The 23049-nt window shown below is 40.7% G+C and overlaps 1 long non-coding RNA gene across 1 annotated transcript; it reads left to right on the top strand.

Annotated features, from left to right (window-relative positions):
• The first annotated feature begins 9057 nt into the window (after window positions 1-9057).
• On the top strand, window positions 9058-22250 carry LOC113564688. The gene is made up of 2 exons (XR_003408243.1): window positions 9058-9161; window positions 22200-22250. It is a non-coding gene; the product is annotated as an uncharacterized LOC113564688 (long non-coding RNA).
• Window positions 22251-23049: the final 799 nt, after the last annotated feature.

The following is a 23049-nucleotide window of genomic DNA, read 5'->3' as shown; positions in this document are numbered from 1 at the left end:
TTTTCTTAGTAGCGGCGATCGAAAAGAAAACAGTTCAGCACTTGGTCACTTTGTCTATATGGCAAATGTGCGATGCAGTGTATGGAGCGTCAATATTCTAGTATGAGAAATTAACGCATAGAAGGTGCCAGGCCCGTATAAAGTTAATGATTACTAGATGATGTTTCCAAAGAGTCGTGTTGCTTGATAGTGCAGCACTAAGTGGGTGGTAAAATCCATCTTAAACTAAATATAACCATGAGACCGATAGTAAACAAGTACCGTGAGGGAAAGTTGAAAAGAACTCTGAATAGAGAGTTAAACAGTACGTGAAACTGCTTAGAGGTTAAGCCCGATGAACCTGAATATCCGTTATGGAAAATTCATCATTAAAATTGTAATATTTAAATAATATTATGCGGATAGTGTGCATTTTTTCCATAGAAGGACATTGTAATCTATTAGCATATACCAAATAATTTTCATTGTTTTTTGTGTTTATTATATGCACTTGTATGATTAACAATGCGAAAGATTCAGGATACCTTCGTGACCCGTCTTGAAACACGGACCAAGGAGTCTAACATATGGGCAAGTTATTGGGATATAAACCTAATAGCGTAATTAACTTGACTAATAATGGGATTAGTTTTTAACTATTTATAGCTAATTAACACAATCCCGGGGCCTTCTATATAGTTATGTATAATGTATATAGTAACATATCCATTATTACACCCACAACTCCCCATAAGATAACTATAAGCAACATACACTAGTATAAGCTCATATACACACATTAATGTATGAACACAAAATATCTAAGTCTAAGCACAAAATGTAATCAAAGAACGAGAGCCCTTCGATTAACCTTGGACACAGCGTCATGTTCCAAAGCCACCCTTTCTCACAGATCGCAAATCGTAAGCATAGACACTTGTCGCCTTATCATAAACATACACATGCCGCCTTTATAAACACCGACTCTCGTCCCCTAATCATTTGCATTCGACCACTTGGCGAGCCAACTGAAATAATAAACTTTCGCGATCGGCGCCTACGCCTACGCACTTGTCCCAGGATTCTCCAATTACCCCTATTCTTCAGAAGACTCTCTTCCAACAAGAAAATAGAGGTTTACAACCCAACTCTCTTAAACTTCGCTCTTTGGCTTCCCCAAATTGCCTATAAAACAGCAAGCATGCCTCCATGCAGCAGTTCAGTACTGAGTACGTTATCAACCGCGATAACACCGCTTAAGCCAATTTAACTTTCCAATTTCGTGATAATCAAATGGCTCTAGTTCTTTCCATAAATGGAATTAATAAAAAGGTTTAATAAAATATAAAACTCAATCGTGTGTTTTTTTTATCAAACCCTCGGTCTGAATTCGTAAATGGCGCAGTCGGTAGGATAAAAAGAAAAAGTTGTACGACTCGTTTACAAATATCAATCTACTGACAAAAGATCCTTGTACGACCAAGCGTATCTTTTAATGATTGAACCACGCGAATCGGCGCTAAGTGAACGTAAATCGTAATACAATAAAATTCTATTTATCCGCAAAAGAACTACGTATAATCGGTGTTGTCACACAATAGTCAACCTACTGCATACGATTAATAAAAGTGTAAAAACAAAAAAAACCAAGACTCTACAGAAACAAAAATCAACCATGGCAACCGAACAAATCCAACTATTATCAGAATCCCACTTGAATCAAGCCTTAAATCAAATTAGGCAAATACCTTCATTCAGTGGAGACACCCAAGAGCTCAGTGCCTTCATACGAAGGATATAGTTCATACTCCAACTGTATCCAACAACGGACCCCAGGCAAAAACATGTATTCTTCAGCGCAATAGAGATGCAACTTGCAGGAGATGCCCAACGAGTGTCACAATTATCTGGAGCAACAACCTGGCCCACTCTAATGAACGCACTCATCAGCGAATATAAAACACAAACACCATGTGAAGAATTACTCCGTCGCCTCTACAATACACCCTTCAACGGAAGTATCCGTAAGTTCGTCGAAGAATTAGAAACCAAATCTTTCACAATATCAAATAAGCTTATATTAGAAAATAACGTTAACAACACCTTATTATACACAAATGCATTAAACAACACAGTTAAAGATGTGATCATGAGAAAATTGCCCGATAGGTTATTTATGACCCTTGCTAGACATGACATAACGACAGTATCTAAACTCAAACAAATAGCACAACAAGAAGGTGTATACGAAATAACCTTCAATGACCGAACGAAACACCAAAATAACTCCAATCCTAACACAAATCCACCCCAAACTTCTAAGAATAAAGGAAATTATCAAAATTTCGCGAATTATGTTATGCACAACACAAATAAATCAAATCCCAACAATAATTCAAAACCTATTGTATCAAACCAGCAGGTTATGGATGAATTTAAGCAAAAGCTAAATCAGGTTAGAGCCCAGAACCCTTTAAATTACCCACAACATAATAGTAAGGCACCAAACCCTCCCGTCAAACGGCAGAGAGAAAGTGCTAGTGACCAATACAAAATGGACACAAGCGAAAATTTTCTTCAACCAGCCTCGGAATCAGAAAGCGATCCAGAGGAGTAGGTAATCCATTCCTAAAAATATTACTCTCAAATGCCTAGTAGACACTGGTTCGTCTATCAATATTATGAAACAAAATTTCTTTAATTTCCCAATAAAATTCTCTAAAATGAAAGTCCACACTATCAATGGCACTATAGTATTGAACCAAAGCGTTTCATTGCATTCAAGCAAACTTTGTCCGACTAAACAAACATTCTTTATTCACAATTTCTCAGAAAAATATGATCTACTATTAGGCAGAAACTACTTAGAGTCAACCAACACTCAAATTAACTATTCAACACAAACAGTCAACATAAATGGCTACCCATTTAAAATGTGGTACGATCACATCCAAAAAGATGAGTCAAAAGTTACCAATGAGTACCCCAAGTCATCTAACCTAGAGGAAACTCCTCTACATACCCCAAAAAAGGAAAAATCCCTCCGTAAAATTAAGCGGAAACCCCACTTAAAACCAGATGAGCCAAAGCCATCCAATCCGGAAGAATCCAAGACTACCAATGAGTGTCCCAAATCTTCTGAATCTGAGGAAAACCCTCTTATTACCCCTTACATAGAAGAAGCCCTTCTAGTAACATCCTCTAACTACGCCTTAAACGACGAGTTAAGAGAATCCAACGTATTCAGATTAGAACATCTAAATACGGAAGAAAGGGAACAACTTTCACACGTTTTGCTCGAATATAGTGATATTCAGTACAAAGAAGGTGAAAATTTGACCTTCACAAGTACGATTAAACACTCTATTCATACAAAGCACGAAGACCCTATCTATAAAAAACCATATAAATACCCCCAAGCATTTGACCAAGAAGTTAATAAACAAATCAACGAAATGATAGAACAAAAAATAATTAGGAAATCAAAATCTCCCTATTGTTCTCCAATTTGGATTGTCCCAAAGAAAAGCGATGCTTCTGGCAAACCAAAATTTCGATTAGTCATAGACTATCGTAGCCTCAATGAAATAACCATTGACGACAAATTCCCTATTCCTGTAATGGACGAAATATTAGACAAGCTTGGACGCTGTCAATACTTCACAACCATTGATCTAGCTAAAGGTTTCCATCAAATTCAAATGGACCAACAGTCAATACCCAAAACCGCATTCTCAACAAAACATGGACATTACGAATATACTCGTATGCCTTTCGGTTTGAAAAATGCACCAGCAACCTTTCAACGTTGCATGAATAACCTTCTAGAAGATTTAATCTATAAGGATTGTTTAGTCTACTTAGATGATATTATCGTTTACTCCACTTCACTAGAGGAACACATAATGTCATTGAAAAGGGTATTTGATAAGCTACGATCAGCAAATCTAAAATTGCAACTTGATAAATGTGAATTTCTAAAGAAAGAAACAGAATTTCTCGGTCACATTATCACGACAGACGGTATAAAACCAAACCCTAACAAAATAAAGGCAATTGTTAACTTTCCTATCCCAAAAACTACAAAAGGAGTAAAATCTTTCCTTGGACTCTGCGGATTCTACCGTAAGTTCATTCCCAATTTTGCAAAAATAGCAAAACCCATGACACTTAAATTGAAAAAAGGAGCAACAATTAACACAAAAGATAATGACTACATGTCCGCCTTCGAGAAACTTAAAGTACTCATTACGTCCGATCCGATCCTAATATATCCTAACTTCGAAAAGAAATTCTCATTAACGACAGACGCAAGTAATATAGCTATAGGCGCTGTATTATCTCAAGAACACAAACCTATTTGTTATGCAAGCAGAACTCTAAACGAACACGAACTTAACTATTCAGCAATAGAAAAAGAACTATTAGCTATAGTATGGGCAACAAAATATTTCAGATCTTACCTATTCGGTAGAAAATTCGACATATTAAGCGATCATAGGCCACTTGTATGGCTAAACAACATAAAAGACCCTAACATGAAGTTACAGAGATGGAAGATAAAACTTAACGAATACGATTATAATATCCAATACCTACCTGGTAAAGAAAATCATGTCGCGGATGCTCTATCCAGAATTCAAATTCAAGAAAACTTCCTAGGAGAAGATGATCCAATCTCCCTTCCCACAGCAGCTACTATACATAGTGCATCAGAAGATAACCAAAATCACATTCCAATAACAGAAAGACCCCTTAATTATTATAACAGACAATTCGAATTCATAAAAGACAATTTTGACGACGTCCAGATAATAAAATATTTCCACAAAACTAGAATAAAAATTAGTTATAAAGAAATTACCGACACCCTTGCTAAAGACTTAATTAAAGAATACTTTTGTAATAAGAAAAGTGTTATTTACTTCCCTAATGAAATCGACTTTCAGATATTTCAAAATGCTTATATTCAAATCATAAGTCCCGACAATTTCACTAAAACCATGAAAACCAGTAACAAACTAATAGACATTCAAACATATGCTCAATTCAAAGAAATCATTCTTAAAACACATAAAGAATATTTACACCCTGGCATAGAAAAACTAACACTTCAGTTCAAAGAACTTTATTATTACCCCGATTACCAAAAGCTTATCCAAAACATTATAAATGAATGTGAAATCTGTAACATCGCTGAAACCGAACACAGAAACACAAAATTAACTATCGAAACAACCCCAGAAACCTTTAACCCCAGAGACAAATATGTCATGGATTTCTACTTAATAAACAATAAACAATTCCTATCATGTATTGACATTTATTCTAAATACGCCTCCCTGATAGAAGTAAATAGTAGAGACTGGCTTGAAGCTAAAAGAGCTATTTTACGTATATTCAACGACATGGGTAAACCCATAGAAATAAAAGCCGACAAAGATTCCGCTTTCATGTGCGTCGCACTTAAACTCTGGTTAGATTCAGAAGGAGTAACCTTAAACATAACGACAAGTAAAAATGGAATTTCTGACATCGAGAGATTTCATAAAACCGTTAATGAAAAATTAAGAATAATATCAAGCGAAAATGAACCCGAAAACCAATTCACAAAATTCGAAAAAATACTTTACGTATACAATAACAAAACAAAACACAACACAACTGGTCGAAAACCAGCAGACATTTTTATTTTTGCAGGAACCCCTTGCTATAACACACAAGAAAATAAAGTGAACAAAATTAACAAACTCAATGAAACTAGACAAGACTTTAGTATAGACACCAATTTCAGAGAATCCCCTCTAGTTAGATCAAAAACGACTAACCCATTCAAAAAGACAGGAAATTTAAGACAAATAGACGAAAAACATTTTGAGGAAACAAATAGAGGTAGAAAAATAATACACTATAAATCTAAGTTTAAAAAGAAAAAGAAAATTAATAAAAGTAAATATAATAACGATAATTCCAGGCCTACTCCCGAGCATGATACTCATGTTATGCCTCCTATCAACAATTAACACACAATACTTAGAAGTAACACCTATCCAGGCCAAAAACGGTTACCAAATCTTTCAAACCGGATCATTAGATTTACCAATAAACTATGAATATCACTACTTATCTGTTAATTTAACTAAAACCGAAAACACTTATGAAGAACTTATCAAGCAAGCTCAAATCTTTGAAACTCTACAACAAATTCAGTATCTAACAGAAAAACTTAACAGAGAAATGAACGGTATAAGAATTGCAAAACGTAGTAAACGCGGTCTCGCTAATTTTATAGGAACAGTGTACAAATACTTATTCGGCACCTTAAATCAAGAAGATAAAGAAGAATTACAACAACAAATAGGTGACATCTCTAAAAATAATGTACAAGTAAGCGAACTCAACCACGTAATAGAAGCCATTAATAAAGGAATTGAATTGACCAATCATCTAAATAGTAACTTTGAAGGAGAACAAATGTTAGCCTTAGTAATTTTCAACCTACAACAATTCACTGAATACATAGAAGACATAGAACTTGATTTGCAACTGACACGCTTAGGTATCTTTAACCCAAAACTTTTGAAACACGATTCATTAACACACGTCAATTCTGAAAAAATCCTTAATATCAAAACTTCTGCTTGGCTTAAATCTGATACGAACGAAATTCTGATAATATCCCACATTCCGAGAGAAATAATTAAAACACCAGTTTTTGAAATAATACCATACCCAGACGAAAACAGTAACATACTGACTGAAACAATACATGACAAATATTTTTTACACAATAATCAAACTTACACAGCAAGTTCCCAAAGCTTGGTCATAAATAAATGTATAACAGGTATACTAAACCAACTCTCAACACAATGTAGATACAGTAAAACACATTCTGATTTTGAAATAAAATATGTAGAACCTAATATAATTACAACTTGGAACCTTCCCAAGACTATTTTAAACCAAAATTGTATTAATAGAGAAATTATAATAGAAGGTAACAATATGATAAAAACATTTAATTGTTCCGTTCAATTAGAAGATATATTAATTAGCAACACAATGCTAGATTACACTCAAACTATCTATGTAAATAATAACGTAACAAAACTTGAACCACTAGAATACATTCACACAAAAGAAATAATCGAACAACACAATCAGACGAATAATATCTTTCAAATAATAACACTTACAGCATTAATCATACTAGTTATAATTGTTGCATTGTACTTTATTTATAAATATAAAACTATACCCCAAAAATTAATTGTAAAATTCAAAAATCAAACCCCAGAAAACGAAACTATTATACACCCTGAAACAGAAAACGTTGTACCCCAGGTAAATACCCCTGTATTGTACCCTACAATAAGCGCCTGAGGACAGGCTTTTTTCTTAAGGATGGGGAAGTAACATATCCATTATTACACCCACAACTCCCCATAAGATAACTATAAGCAACATACACTAGTATAAGCTCATATACACACATTAATGTATGAACACAAAATATCTAAGTCTAAGCACAAAATGTAATCAAAGAACGAGAGCCCTTCGATTAACCTTGGACACAGCGTCATGTTCCAAAGCCACCCTTTCTCACAGATCGCAAATCGTAAACATAGACACTTGTCGCCTTATCATAAACATAGACACTTGCCGCCTTTATAAACACCGACTCTCGTCCCCTAATCATTTGCATTCGACCACTTGGCGAGCCAACTGAAATAATAAACTTTCGCGATCGGCGCCTACGCCTACGCACTTGTCCCAGGATTCTCCAATTACCCCTATTCTTCAGAAGACTCTCTTCCAACAAGAAAATAGAGGTTTACAACCCAACTCTCTTAAACTTCGCTCTTTGGCTTCCCCAAATTGCCTATAAAACAGCAAGCATGCCTCCATGCAGCAGTTCAGTACTGAGTACGTTATCAACCGCGATAACACCGCTTAAGCCAATTTAACTTTCCAATTTCGTGATAATCAAATGGCTCTAGTTCTTTCCATAAATGGAATTAATAAAAAGGTTTAATAAAATATAAAACTCAATCGTGTGTTTTTTTTATCAAACCCTCGGTCTGAATTCGTAAATATATTTATATTATTTATGCCTCTAACCTTGAGCATATACGCTGTGACCCGAAAGATGGTGAACTAATCTTGATCAGGTTTAAGTCAGGGGAAACCCTGATGGAAGACCGAAACATTTCTGACGTGCAAATCGATTGTCAGAATTGAGTATAGGGGCACAAGAGCAATCGAACCATCTAATAGCTGGTTCCTTCCGGAGTTTCCCTCAGGATAGCTGGTGCATTTTAATATTATATAAAATAATCTTATCTGGTAAAGCGAATGATTAGAGGCCTTAGGGTCGAAACGATCTTAACCTATTCTCAAACTTTAAATGGGTAAGAACCTTAACTTTCTTGATATGAAGTTCAAGGCTATGATATAATGTGCCCAGTGCGCCACATTTGGTAAGCAGATCTGGCGCTGTGGGATAAACCAAACGTAATGTTACGGTTCCCAAATTAACAACTCATGCAGATACCATGAAAGGCGTTGGTTGCTTAAAACAGCAGGACGGTGATCATGGAAGTCGAAATCCGCTAAGGAGTGTGTAACAACTCACCTGCCGAAGCAATTAGCACTTAAAAAAGATGGCGCTTAAGTTTTATACCTATACATTACCGCTAAAGTAGATGATTTATATTACTTGTGATATAAATTTTAAAACTTTAGTGAGTAGGAAGGTACAATGGTATGCGTAGAAGTGTTTGGCGTAAGCCTGCATGGAGCTGCCATTGGTACAGATCTTGGTGGTAGTAGCAAATAATCGAATGAGACCTTGGAGGACTGAAGTGGAGAAGGGTTTCGTGTGAACAGTGGTTGATCACGAGTTAGTCGGTCCTAAGTTCAAGGCGAAAGCCGAAAATTTTCAAGTAAAACAAAAATGCCAAATTATATAAACAAAGCGAAAATAATACACTTGAATAATTTTGAACGAAAGGGAATATGGTTCCAATTCCGTAATCTGTTGAGTATCCGTTTGTTATTACATAATGATATGACATATACTGTTGTGTCGATATTTTCTCCTCGGACCTTGAAAATGTATGGTGGGGACACGCCAATTTCTCAACAGGCCGTACCAATATCCGCAGCTGGTCTCCAAGGTGAAGAGTATATGTCGATAGAATAATGTAGGTAAGGGAAGTCGGCAAACTAGTTACTTGTTCCCCGGATAGTTTAGTTACGTAGCCAATTGTGGAGCTTTCTTGCTAAAATTTTTAAGAATACTATTTGGGTTAAACAAATTAGTTTTTATTAATTATAACGATTATCAATTAACAATCAATTCAGAACTTGGGGAACGGACTTGGGGAATCCGACTGTCAAATTAAAACAAAGCATTGAGATATCCCTAGCGGGTGTTGACACAATGTGATTTATGCTCAGTGCTCGTCAAAGTGAAGAAATTTAAGTAAGCGCGGGTCAACGGCGGGAGTAACTATGACTCTCTTAAGGTAGCCAAATGCTTCGTCATCTAATTAACGAGATTCCTACTGTCCCTATCTACTTACTGTCAGTGACGGAAGTGTTTTCTACGAGTTCCCATTAATACGGTAATTTTTGGTGTAAATCCGCGGTATGACACCTCCGCACAGGTAGCTGCCAGGAGGCGACTGTCCTCCTGCCACAGACTGATCCTCCTTGATGTCTATCGGTATGCCGAACAGTGTCCACCGCGGCACTGCAGGTTCCTGATCTCGCTCCTCAGCAAGGCTTAGTGCTTGCCCGGCAAGCAAGCACTCCCCCTTGCCGCCGGGGTGGTTGATATGTACATAGCTATAGCTTCCAGACCAGGACGTTTTGTCTAGCGTATCGGGACACATGCATCATATGCTCACTTGTGTATAGGGTGCCGTGGTTGTAATCCCTTTAATGTGGAACACGCCACGTAAAACAAGTTCGGAGGGATCCGATTCATACACTGTCCCTATCTACTATCTAGCGAAACCACAGCCAAGGTAACAGGCTTGGAATAATTAGCGGGGAAAGAAGACCCTTTTGAGCTTGACTCTAATCTGGTAGTGTAAGGAGACATAAGAGATGTAGAATAAGTGGGAGATATTAGACCTCGGTTTGGTATCGTCAATGAAATACCACTGCTCTTATTGTTTCTTTACTTACTTGATTAAATGGAACGTGTATCATTTCCTAGCTATTATACGGATATATTTATTGTATCTTATGGTATTGGGTTTTGATGCAAGCTTCTTGATCAAAGTATCACGAGTTTGTTGTATAATCGCAAAAAAATTCTTTAATAAAACGATGCATTTATGTATTTTTGATTTGAAAATTTGGTATAACTCCAATTACTCAGGTATGATCCAATTCAAGGACATTGCCAGGTAGGGAGTTTGACTGGGGCGGTACACATCTCAAATAATAACGGAGGTGTCCCAAGGCCAGCTCAGTGCGGACAGAAACCACACATAGAGCAAAAGGGCAAATGCTGACTTGATCTCGGTGTTCAGTACACACAGGGACAGCAAAAGCTCGGCCTATCGATCCTTTTGGTTTAAAGAGTTTTAAACAAGAGGTGTCAGAAAAGTTACCATAGGGATAACTGGCTTGTGGCGGCCAAGCGTTTATAGTGATCATTATGAAGCAAAATTCTCCAAGCGTTGGATTGTTCACCCATGCAATGGAACGTGAGCTGGGTTTAGACCGTCGTGAGACAGGTTAGTATTACCCTACTAATAAGGGGCAATTTGCATTGTATGGCTTCTAAACCATTTTAAGTTTATAAATTACTTTATAAACGGCAATAGATGTGATATCAATGTAATTTGTAACATAGTAAATTGGGACGATCTTCGATCACCTGATGCCGCGCTAGTTACATATAAAAGCATTATTTAATACAATGACAAAGCCTAGAATCAATTGGAAACGACTTTTGTAACAGGCAAGGTGTTGTAAGTGGTTGAGCAGCTGCCATTCTGCGACCCACTGAAGCTTATCCTTTGCTTGATAATTCGATATAAAATATATAAGTACTCATCATGTACTTATAATGGGAAGCAGCATTCCATCCCACGGCGCCCAGAGTGCCCAGAGTAGCCAAATGCCTCGTCATCAATTTAGTGGAGTTTTTTGACAACTCTCGTCGAGTGCTGACGTGCCTACGAATAAAGTGTTTATTTTCTGAGTGATTTTCGCTGTGAAAAGTTAACGTGGAATCTTTAAAAACGTACAGACAGTTGGGCCAAGTTCTGGAGTGCGTGTGATACACGAACGCAAGTTCATGAAACATGTCCTTTGTCTGCAGATGGTATTTAACTTATTTGCAAAAGTTTACGTAGCTAGCAAATTAGCTGACTGGTTTCACCAGTCGTCGCCTACTCAGCTGGTGGAACAGCTGTTCCAGTGGTGCGTGTACTGGCTAAACTGAATCCGATAACCACAAACAGTTTCGACTTAAGATAAAAATTTCTCCGCCAGAGGGCGTCAATCAGGTGGCGAGGAACCAGCAGAAGAGCTCTAACTGAAAACCAACCAGGTGGATGTGATGCTGGACAGCGAGACCCACTTTACAAAGAGGTGTCACTTCAAAATCACTGGCTACGAAGTGGTCAACGCCTTTCACCCGGCGGACAGGATCAGAGGTGGAGCCACAGTAATCGTGCGAAGTGGATTACTGTACGAGGAGATGAAGCCGGTGCAGCTGGACTGGATGCAATGCGCCAGGACTCAGCTGCTGACACATTCGGGCAAAATTTGTATCGCGGCAGCATACTTGCCTCCGCGTTACACAATTAGGCATCCCGAGTTGTCATTGAAGCTGAAAAACTTGGGTCCCAAATTTCTAATTGGCGGAGACTTTAATGCCAAGCACACATGGTGGGGCTCCAGGATTGTCAACCCCAAGGCCAGCACTCTGCTGAGGTGCGTCAGAGATTTGGGCTGCAATCTGCACACGAGCCGACTTACTGGCCCAGTGACCCTAACAAAATACCGGACCTCCTTGATCTAGGCATCAGTAGAGGCATCGACCCGGCGAAAGTATCTACAGTTGGGTGCTACGAGCTGTGCTCTGACCACAGCATGGTCAGGATACTACTTAGGACCTCCTTCCTAAGGACTCCTGGAGACACCAAACTGATCAGGCGAAATACCGACACAACTGTGTTTAAAAGCTGGCTTGAAGAAAACGTTGACCCACATCCGGCTATCAGCACTGGAGGAGACATTGACGATGGCGTTGCTAGCCTTACTTGCAAAATCCACTAGGCGGCAGGTTGACCACACCCACACCTCGTACCCACTGTTGGAGACTCCAAGTGGACCGCAGGGACAACCATCTATGGTCGACTGAACTGGCGTCGATGGTATCGGAGAAAACGAGGTTGAGGAGAGTCTGGCAGTCTAGCAAAGCTCCGTCTGATAAGAGGGCCTACAACAGAGCCTGTAAGCAGCTCAAACAGATGCTTCATGACTCGAGAAGCAAGGCGCTCGACGAGTACCTAGTAGAACTGAAGCCTGGCAATGCTGAGCACAACATCTGGAACGCCACCAAATACCTGAAAAGGCCTGTGCGGAGGGTGCCACCTGTTAAAACAGCTGCAGGTATATGGTGCCGGTGAAGCCAAGAGAAAGCGGATGCGTTTGCCGACCATCAAACCAGTTTCCAGCCATTCGCCCTATGTGATGACGAAGACGTTGAAGAGACGAAGCAGTTCGTTGACGCAGCCTGCCCGATGGACCTGCCTATCGCAGAGATAGGTAGTCAGGAGATTCTGGATGAGATCTCGTGCTTGAAGCTCACCAAATCTCAAGGCTCTAATGAACCAATGCTTAAGTCTGGGACACTTTCCTTCTCAGTGGAAGTGCGCTGAGGTTATCCTCATACACAAGCCGGGCAAGCCAGAAGCCGAGCTAGGCTCATATAGGCCGATCAGTCGACTCGCAATCCTGTCAAAAATCCTGGAGAAGCTGTTCCTCAAGAGGTTGCTGACCATCCTGGAGGAAAAGAGGATCATCCCCGACCACCAGTTCGGTTTCAGGCAAGGACATGGCGCCATTCAGCAGTGCCACCGGGTCGTCTCCAGGGTCTTGGATGCCTTCGAAAACAAAAATTATTGCGCAGCAGTCTTTCTGGATGTGAGGCAGGCTTTCGACAGGGTGTGGCACCTCGGCCTGCTATTCAAGCTGAAGCAACAGTTACCGACCCCATACTACATGTTCCTTAAGGCATACAGGGTGCGTTATGAAAGTAATGCGCATGGTTTCATTGTCACGTAACTACCTGTCGTAGCACGCTCGGACTGTCTGAAAATTTGGGGCGTAGTCTCTCCTTTCCAACGCGCTCGGTCTCAGTTCGCTCTGAGCAATAGAAGTGGTAGAACGTGTCTTAGAGCGAAGTCATTTTTTCTGTTGTGTCACGGTGCGATGGAGCGTTCGCTGGAACAGCGATACGCCATAAAGTTTTGTGTGCGACTTGGCAAAAATGCATCGGAAACTTATCAAATTCTTCGAGAGGCCTTTAAGGAGGAGTGCATTTCGAGATCTCAGTGTGGAAGGTGGCACAAGGCCTTCAAGGAGGGTCGAGAGGAGGTCACCGACGATCCACGTTCCGGACGTCCAACAACAGCACGAATTATTGAAAACGTTCGCCGTGTGCGAGAAACTTTGAGTTCAGACCGTCGGTTAAGCATCCGGGCAATCGCTGACATCCTAAACTTGTCAACATTTGCGGTACATGGAATAGTGACGGAGGATTTGCAAATGCGAAAGGTCTGTGCGAAGGTCTGTGCACCCTGTACGTCGAAGAGAGGAGGTTTTACGTGAGGAGCAGTAACTCCAAATCACCCCAACACGTGGTGAGAGCCGGAGTACCCCAGGGCAGCGTACAGCCTATAGCCTACCTTTCCGGATTCCCTAAAGGAACCCTCTGATGACCCTAGCTTACAAATATTAGATTGCCTAGGGAATCTACATAACCGCCAACGTACCGCAAAATTTAATTGATTGCCCTCCTGGGCAGATGTAAATATGTAAATAAAGATTCCGTAATACCAAAAAAAAAAAAAAAAATAAATAAATAAATTTAGTGACACATGATCATATTAAAGAAATAAAGAACAAAGAAATCAAGTCAAGTTGCCAAGACGCATATGATATTGTATTGTCCCTATCATATTATAGAAATAAAGAAATTAAAGAAATTAAGTCAAGTTGCCAGGACGCATATGGTATTGTCCCTATCATATAAATAAATTATATATAATATAATTTTATAATTATATATAATTATATTATATAATTATATTATATTAAAGATAAATATATGAAATATCCGTATATTTATTGAATAATATAAGGAAATTAAATATAAAACATATGAAAAGGAATATTTATTGTATGTATAAACGACAAAATTTAGAAATACTCCTATATGCTCTTAGTATTATAGAGAAAAACCCATATAAGTGAGAGGTAATAGTAGTGTAAACGACGCTCTGATCGACAGAGGGTTCAAAAACTGCTATAGGTAGGAAGTGGTTGCCGACCTCTCGTATTGTTCAAAACTTATGTATTCATATGATTTTGACAATAATATAAGGAACATATATGAACAACATATGAAAATGAGCATTTAGCATATGAATAATGGAAAAAATAATTCAATTATATATATATATTTTTTTTTTTTATATTATAGTACCTTTATATACATCTGCCCAGGAGGGCAATCAATTAAATTGTGTGGTACATTGGCGGTTGTGTAGATTCCCTAGGCAATCTTATATTTGTTAGCTAGGGTCATCAGAGGATTCCTTTAGGGAATCCGGAAAGGTAGGTCAAGTGGATGGTTTCTTCGGAGTCTTCTGCGCTGTAGGCTGTTGTCAAGGAGGTTGATTGCAAGTTGGTTCTGGTGGTTCTCCAGCTTCTCCAGGTGCCTCCTGCTAGCTTTCCTGGATTCCTCGGCGACACTTTGCATTTTGAGGTCCCTTTTGATTGTTGTGTTCGTCACGTAGTAAGGACAGTTGAGGATAAATCTTAGAATGCGGCATTCTGCTCTCTGTAGTTTTTTGATATTTGTAGGGGAGGCAGTGCCCCACTGCTCAATGCCGTATGTCCAAGCCGGCTTTATGATGGTTTGTAGAGCAGTAGTTTGTGGGTAGCGTACTTCGTCTGCCCAGGAGCCAGGTCATGGAGCGGCATTTGTGCCTCATGAGTTTTACTTTTTCCCCTATGTGGGAAAGGGCTAGTCCCAGGTACTTGGCCTTCGCATTGGACGGTATGTTAGTGCCGTTGATGTGGACGGGTGGACAGTTGCCTGTTCTGAGTGTAAACGTGACGTTGGTGGATTTGTCAGCGTTTACGGTGATGTTCCACCTTTTCAGCCATGACTGAATCGTGTCCAGCTCGTGTTGCAGCCCTTGCGCTGCCAGAGTAGGAGTTGCGTCAGAGCACAAGAGCGCTGTGTCGTCCGCGTGCATGTCAATATTCTGTTGTCTTCAGATACTGGCATATCTGAGGTGAACATGTTGTACAGCACAGGACCGAGTACGCTGCCCTGGGGTACTCCGGCTCTCACCACGTGTTGGGGTGATTTGGAGTTACTGCTCCTCACGTAAAACCTCCTCTCTTCGACGTATGCCTAAAGAAGCATGTAGTATGGGGTCGGTAACTGTTGCTTCAGCTTGAATAGCAGGTCGAGGTGCCACACCCTGTCGAAAGCCTGCCTCACATCCAGAAAGACTACTGCGCAATATTTCTTGTTTTCGAAGGAATCCAAGACCCTGGAGACGACCCGGTGGCACTGCTGAATGGCGCCATGTCCTTGCCTGAAGTCCTTTACCGAACTGGTGGTCGGGGATGATCCTCTTTTCCTCCAGAATGGTCAGCAACCTCTTGAGGAACAGCTTCTCCAGGATTTTTGACAGGATGGCGAGTAGACTGATCGGCCTATATGAGCCTAGCTCGGCTTCTGGCTTGCCCGGCTTGTGTATAAGGATAACCTCAGCGCACTTCCACTGAGAATGAAAGTGTCCCAGTCTTAAGCATTGGTTCATTAGAGCCTTGAGGAACTCTATGCAGTTCGCTGGGAGTAGCTTAAGGGCAGCTGCGTCGATTTTGTCATGGCCAGGATTTTTGGTGAGCTTCAAGCTCGAAATCTCATCCAGAATCTCCTGACTACCTATCTCTGCGATAGGCAGGTCCATCGGGCAGGCTGCGTCAACGAACTGCTTCGTCTCTTCAACGTCTTCGTCATCACATAGGGCGAATAGCTAGAAACCGGTTTCCGGATGGTCGGCAAACGCATCCGCTTTCTCTTGGCTTGACCGGCACCATACACCTGCAGCTGTTTTAACGGATGGCACCCTCCGCACAGGCCTCTTTAGGTATTTGGTGGCGTTCCAGATGTTGTGCTCAGCATTGCCAGGCTCCAGTTCTACTAGGTACTCCTCGAGCGCCTTGCTTCTCGAGTCATGAAGCATCTGTTTGAGCTGCTTACGGGCTCTTTTGTAGACCCTCTTGTCAGACGGAGCTCTCCTAGACTGCCAGACTCTCCTCAGCCTCCTTTTCTCCGATACCATCGACGCCAGTTCAGTCGACCATAGGTGGTTGTCCCTGCGGGCCACTTGGAGTCTCCCACTATTGGTACGAGGTGTGGGTGTGACCAACCTTGCCGCCTGCTGGATTTTGCCAGTAAGGCTAGCAACGGCATCGCCAATGTCTTTTCAAGTGCTGATAGCCGGATGTGGGTCAACGTTTTCTTCAAACCAGCTTTGAAACACAGTTATGTCGGTATTTCGCCTGATCAGTTTGGTGCCTCCGGGAGTCCTTAGGAAGGAGGTCCTAAGTAGTATCCTGACCATGCTGTGGTCAGAGCACAGCTCGTAGCACCCAACTGTAGATACTTTCGCCGGGTCGATGCCTCTACTGATGCCTAGATTAAGGGGGTCCGGTATTTTGTTAGGGTCACTGTAAGTCGGCTCTCCCGTCGTGTGCAAATTGCAGCCCAACTCTCTGACACACCTCAGCAGAGTGCTGCCCTTGGGGCTGAAAATCCTAGGGCCCCACCATGTGTGCTTGGCATTAAAGTCTCCGCCAATAAGAAATTTGGGACCCAAGTTTTTCAGCTGCAATGACAACTCGGAATGGCTAATTGTGTAACGCGGAGTCAAGTATGCTGCCGCGATACAAATTTTGCCCGAATGTGTCAGCAGTTGAATCCTGGCGCATTGCATCCAGTCCAGCTGCACCGGCTCCATCTCCTCGTACAGTAATCCACTTTGCACGATTACTGTGGCTCCACCTCTGATCGTGTCCGCCGGGTGCAAGGCGTTGACCACTTCGTAGCCAGGGATTTTGAAGTGAGACCTCATTGTAAAGTGGGTCTCGCTGACCAGCATCACATCCACCTGGTTGGTTTTTAGGTAGAGCTCCACTTCTGGCTTGTTTTTCGCCAAGCCGTTAGCATTCCAGATTACTAATTGTGTGTTCATGGCATGGTTCTCTGGCAGGAGAACATGGCCATCACCATGTCTTTAAACTGGGAGGACATTGAGGCCATCATGTTCTCCATGCGCCTCATCATTCTCTCCTCCAACGCTGCCTCCCTGTCAATGAGACCTTGTTGGTTGAAGATGTGTTTGGGTTGCTGTTTCTGGGGGTATCCTACCCTGGTGACGTCAGCGTAGCTAAAGCCAGAGAATGTGGCGTTGTTGGTTGTCGCTGGTGGTGTATGGGCCTCTTTCGGCGGTGGAGTCATTGCCTTCGCTTTTGGCTTGGGGGAAGCCCTCTACTTGTCCTCGATATATACACGACAGCCTTGGTGTCACGCAGTGTGCGCCTCCCCGCAGTTACCGCATGTAGCAGGAGCGTCTTTGGCCTTAGTGCACTCGATAGAGGCATGCCCTTGACCGCACTTTACGCAAGTGTACTGCAGTCTGCAGTACCTCTTGGTATGCCCGAAAGCCTGGCAGAGCCTGTTGATCTCGAACACCTTTTTGTTATTGCTTGAAGGCTCCAAGTTTACAAAGAACAGAGCCATAGGGTTCTTTTTGGTTCTTGAGATGGCGTTCTTGATGTCTCGAACAATGTGTTCGAGCCCCTTTAGTTCTTCAGTGATGTAGTCAGCGGCCTCCACTGGTATAGCTGGTTCCTTGGTAACAGCGTCCTCTTCGATAGGCAGTGCAGCGAATCGGTTGGTGTTTGACAGCAGCTTCTCAGCATCGCTGACCTCATTGACTTTGGCCAGCTTAGCTGTCTTTTTCTTTTGGGGCACGGTTTACTGTCGTACCTCACCTGGTTCCTCGGATTCATTGTCAGAATCACTTTCACTTTCACTGGAGCTGGAGCTACCAGTGACCGACGTCTTCTTCTTTATGTGTGTTTTAGTACCTTGGGAACTTTGCGGTTTACAGTCGTGGCTAGGTTAGGTGGCTCCTTGCGCTTGCCTGCATTCTTCTTAGGCACCAGCGTTTGCCAACCATTTTTCTTAGAAGTGGGCAAAGCCACATTGTCCAGTTCCATAGCGTTTTTGCCCATGGAAATGAATGAGTGAATGAGTGTGTGCGTAATTGTCAGGCGCAGAAGGGGGGAGCAAAGACCGTCACTTTATGGGACTGATTGACGCCCTCTGGCGGAGAAATTTTTAACTATAGGGGTAAAGGCGCCACCTATGTCGAAACTGGTTGTGGTTATCGGATTCAGTTTAGCCAGTACACACACCACTGGAACAGCTGTTCCACCAGCTGAGTAGGCGACGACTGGTGACACCAGTCAGCTGATTTGCTAGCTACGTGCACTTTTACAAATAAGTTAAATACCATCTGCAGCCAAAGGACACGTTGCATGAACTTGCGTTCGTGTACCACACGCACTTCAGGACTTAGCACAACTTTCTGTACGTTTTTAAAGATTCCAGCTTAACTTTTTCACAGCGAAAATCACTCAGAGAATAAACACTTTATTCGTAGGCGACTAAATTTGGCAACTTGAGGATTATGGTGCTGAAGCTTATATAGCCTTCATACATGGTGGCAGTAAAATGTTTATTGTGTTTGAATATGTTTATGTAAGTGGAGCCGTACCTGTTGGTTTGTCCCATTATGAGGACACTAGCTTCTTAAATGGACAAATTGCGTCTAGCAATAATAAGATTGAGCAATAACAGGTCTGAACCCTTAGATGTCCTGGGCTGCACGCGCGCTACAATGAAAGTATCAACGTGTATTTCCTAGACCGAGAGGTCCGGGTAAACCGCTCAACCACTTTCATGCTTGGGATTGTGAACTGAAACTGTTCACATGAACTTGGAATTCCCAGTAAGTGTGAGTCATTAACTCGCATTGATTACGTCCCTGCCTTTGTACACACCGCCCGTCGCTACTACCGATTGAATTATTTAGTGAGGTCTCCGGACGTGATCACTGTGACGCCTTGCGTGTTACGGTTGTTTCGCAAAAATTGACAAAACTTGATTATTTAGAGGAAGTAAAAGTCGTAACAAGGTTTCCGTAGGTGAACCTGCGGAAGGATCATTATTGTACTTACCGTTAATAAAAATTTGTTATAATACAAATACATTTTGAATTTACCAAAATTACTTACCAAATTAAAAAATTTACCAAATTTATTTTACCATATTATTAAATTTACCAGATTACCAAATTTACCAAATTACAAAAGCAAAGCGCATGATATGATATGATTATAGAACATAACGATTCGATTGAATCAAAATAAAAATATATATATATAAATATATATTAAAATAAATGTTAAAATCAAAATAAAATGAAGATCGGTTTTTATTTATATGAGGCTTTGGCAACCTCATAAGATTTTAACATTACAAAATGCTGTGTAATGGTGGGCACAAAAAAAAAAATATTATATATATGTGGCTTTAAAATGTAAAAATAAAACTTCGAATATTGGAGATCGAAGATATCAAATTCGAAAATGGAAATCGAATTAAAACTTTAAAATCTAGAATTGTCTCTTATTAATGATTCGGAAATAGAAAAAACTTGATTATGTTATTATTCTTCGTTGGTTTTTTTTATGGAAAACACTTTGCTAGAAATAATAACAAGAAATAATGGAAATTTTATAACAAATTTAATAAAATGTTTTTATCATTATATAATATATAAAGAAGTAATGGCAAGAAAAAGTTATATACAACCTCAACTCATATGGGACTACCCTTTGAATTTAGGCATATTAATTAGGGGAGGAAAAGAAACTAACAAGGATTTTCTTAGTAGCGAGCGAAAATAAAACAGTTCAGCACTTAGTCACTTTGTCTATATGGCAAATGTGAGATGCAGTGTATGGAGCGTCAATATTCTAGTATGAGAAATTAACGATTTAAGTTACCCAAGTTACCAATTTACCCATAGAGGGTGCCAGGCCCGTATAACGTTAATGATTACTAGATGATGTTTCCAAAGAGTCGTGTTGCTTGATAGTGCAGCACTAAGTGGGTGGTAAAATCCATCTTAAACTAAATATAACCATGAGACCGATAGTAAACAAGTACCGTGAGGGAAAGTTGAAAAGAACTCTGAATAGAGAGTTAAACAGTACGTGAAACTGCTTAGAGGTTAAGCCCGATGAACCTGAATATCCGTTATGGAAAATTCATCATTAAAATTGTAATATTTAAATAATATTATGAGGATAGTGTGCATTTTTTCCATATAAGGGCATTGTAATCTATTAGCATATACCAAATAATTATCATTGATTTTTGTGTTTATTATATGCACTTGTATGATTAACAATGCGAAAGATTCAGGATACCTTCGGGACCCGTCTTGAAACACGGACTAAGAAGTCTAACATATGTGCAAGTTATATTGGGATATAAACCTAATAGCGTTATTAACTTGACTAATAATGGGATTAGTTTTTTAACTATTTATAGCTAATTAACACAATCCCGGGGCCTTCTATATAGTTATGTATAATGTATATTTATATTATTTATGCCTCTAACTGGAACGTACCTTGAGCATATATGCTGTAACCCGAAAGATGGTGAACTATACTTGATCAGGTTGAAGTCAGGGGAAACCCTGATGGAAGACCGAAACAGTTCTGACGTGCAAATCGATTGTCAGAATTGAGTATAGGGGCGAAAGACCAATCGAACCATCTAGTAGCTGGTTCCTTCCGGAGTTTCCTTCAGGATAGCTGGTGCATTTTAATATTATATAAAATAATCTTATCTGGTAAAGCGAATGATTAGAGGCCTTAGGGTCGAAACGATCTTAACCTATTCTCAAACTTTAAATGGGTAAGAACCTTAACTTTCTTGATATGAAGTTCAAGGTTATGATATAATGTGCCCAGTGGGCTACTTTTGGTAAGCAGAACTGGCGCTGTGGGATGAACCAAACGTAATGTTACGGTGCCCAAATTAACAACTCATTCAGATACCATGAAAGGCGTTGGTTGCTTAAAACAGCAGGACGGTGATCATGGCAGTCGAAATCCGCTAAGGAGTGTGTAACAACTCACCTGCCGAAGCAACTAGCCCTTAAAATGGATGGCGCTTAAGTTGTATACCTATACATTACCGTAGATGATTTATATTACTTGTGATATAAATTTTGAAACTTTAGTGAGTAGGAAGGTACAATGGTATGCGTAGAAGTGTTTGGCGTAAGCCTGCATGGAGCTGCCATTGGTACAGATCTCGGTGGTAGTAGCAAATAATCGAATGAGACCTTGGAGGACTGAAGTGGAGAAGGGTTTCGTGTGAACAGTGGTTGATCACAAGTTAGTCGGTCTTAAGCTCAAGGCGAAAGCCGAAAATTTTCAAGTAAAACAAAAATGCCAAATTATATAAACAAAGCGAAAATAATACACTTGAATAATTTTGAACGAAAGGGATTCCAATTCCGTAACCTGTTGAGTATCCGTTTGTTATTAAATTTGGGCCTCGTGCTCATCCTGGCAACAGGAACGATCATAAAGAAGCCGTCGAGAGATATCGGAAGAGTTTTCTTTTCTGTTTTATATCCGTACTACCGTGGAAGTCTTTAGCAGAGAGATATGGTAGATTAGAAGAGCATGACTGTTGTCGATATTTTCTCCTCGGACCTTGAAAATGTATGGTGGGGACACGCAAACTTCTCAACAGGCCGTACCAATATCCGCAGCTGGTCTCCAAGGTGAAGAGTCTCTAGTCGATAGAATAATGTAGGTAAGGGAAGTCGGCAAATTAGATCCGTAACTTCGGGATAAGGATTGGCTCTGAAGATTGAAATAGTCGGGCTTGATTGGGAAACAATAACATGGTTTATGTGCTGGATCCTGGGCAGACGACGCACGCTACCCACTAGACACAATCTACTGCTCTACTAAGCCATCATAAAGCAGAGAGCAGATTGCCGCATTCTAAGATTTATCCTCAACTGTCCTTACTACGTGAGGAACACAACAATCAAAAGGGACCTCAAAATGCAAAGTGTCGCCGAGGAATCCAGGAAAGCTAGCAGGAGGCACCTGGAGAAGCTGGAGAACCACCAGAACCAACTTGCAATCAACCTCCTTGACAACAGCCTACAGCGCAGAAGGCTCTGAAGACACCACACACTTGACCTACCTTTCCGGATTCCCTAAAGGAATCCTCTGATGTTAGCTAGGGTTAACAAATATAAGATTGCCTAGGGAATCTACATAACCGCCAACGTACCATAATCCGCATTCATGCGGATTAACGAGATTCCTGCTGTCCCTATCTACTTACTGTCAGTGACGGGAAATAAGCAGTAATCCGAAGCAGTTCCGGTGCAGTGAATGTGCCGGTAACTAGAGGTTGCCCGCAGGGGTCAATCAGCGGCCCATTTATTGTCCCATTTATTTGGGACATGCTGATGGAGGTACTGCTTCAGCGCTTCGAGCCGTATTGCCTGCTAAGTGCATACGCGGATGACCCGCTTCTTCTCATTGAGGGAAATTCCCGAGCCGTGCTAGAGGAAAAAGGAGCGCAACTGATGTGCATCGTTGAAACGTGGGTAG

The sequence above is a fragment of the Drosophila erecta genome, unplaced genomic scaffold (genome assembly GCF_003286155.1).
Source record: "Drosophila erecta strain 14021-0224.00,06,07 unplaced genomic scaffold, DereRS2 tig00000329-arrow-arrow-pilon, whole genome shotgun sequence".
In the NCBI taxonomy this organism is placed as follows: Eukaryota; Metazoa; Arthropoda; class Insecta; order Diptera; family Drosophilidae; genus Drosophila; species Drosophila erecta.
This window is presented reverse-complemented; position numbering and strand designations above follow the sequence as displayed.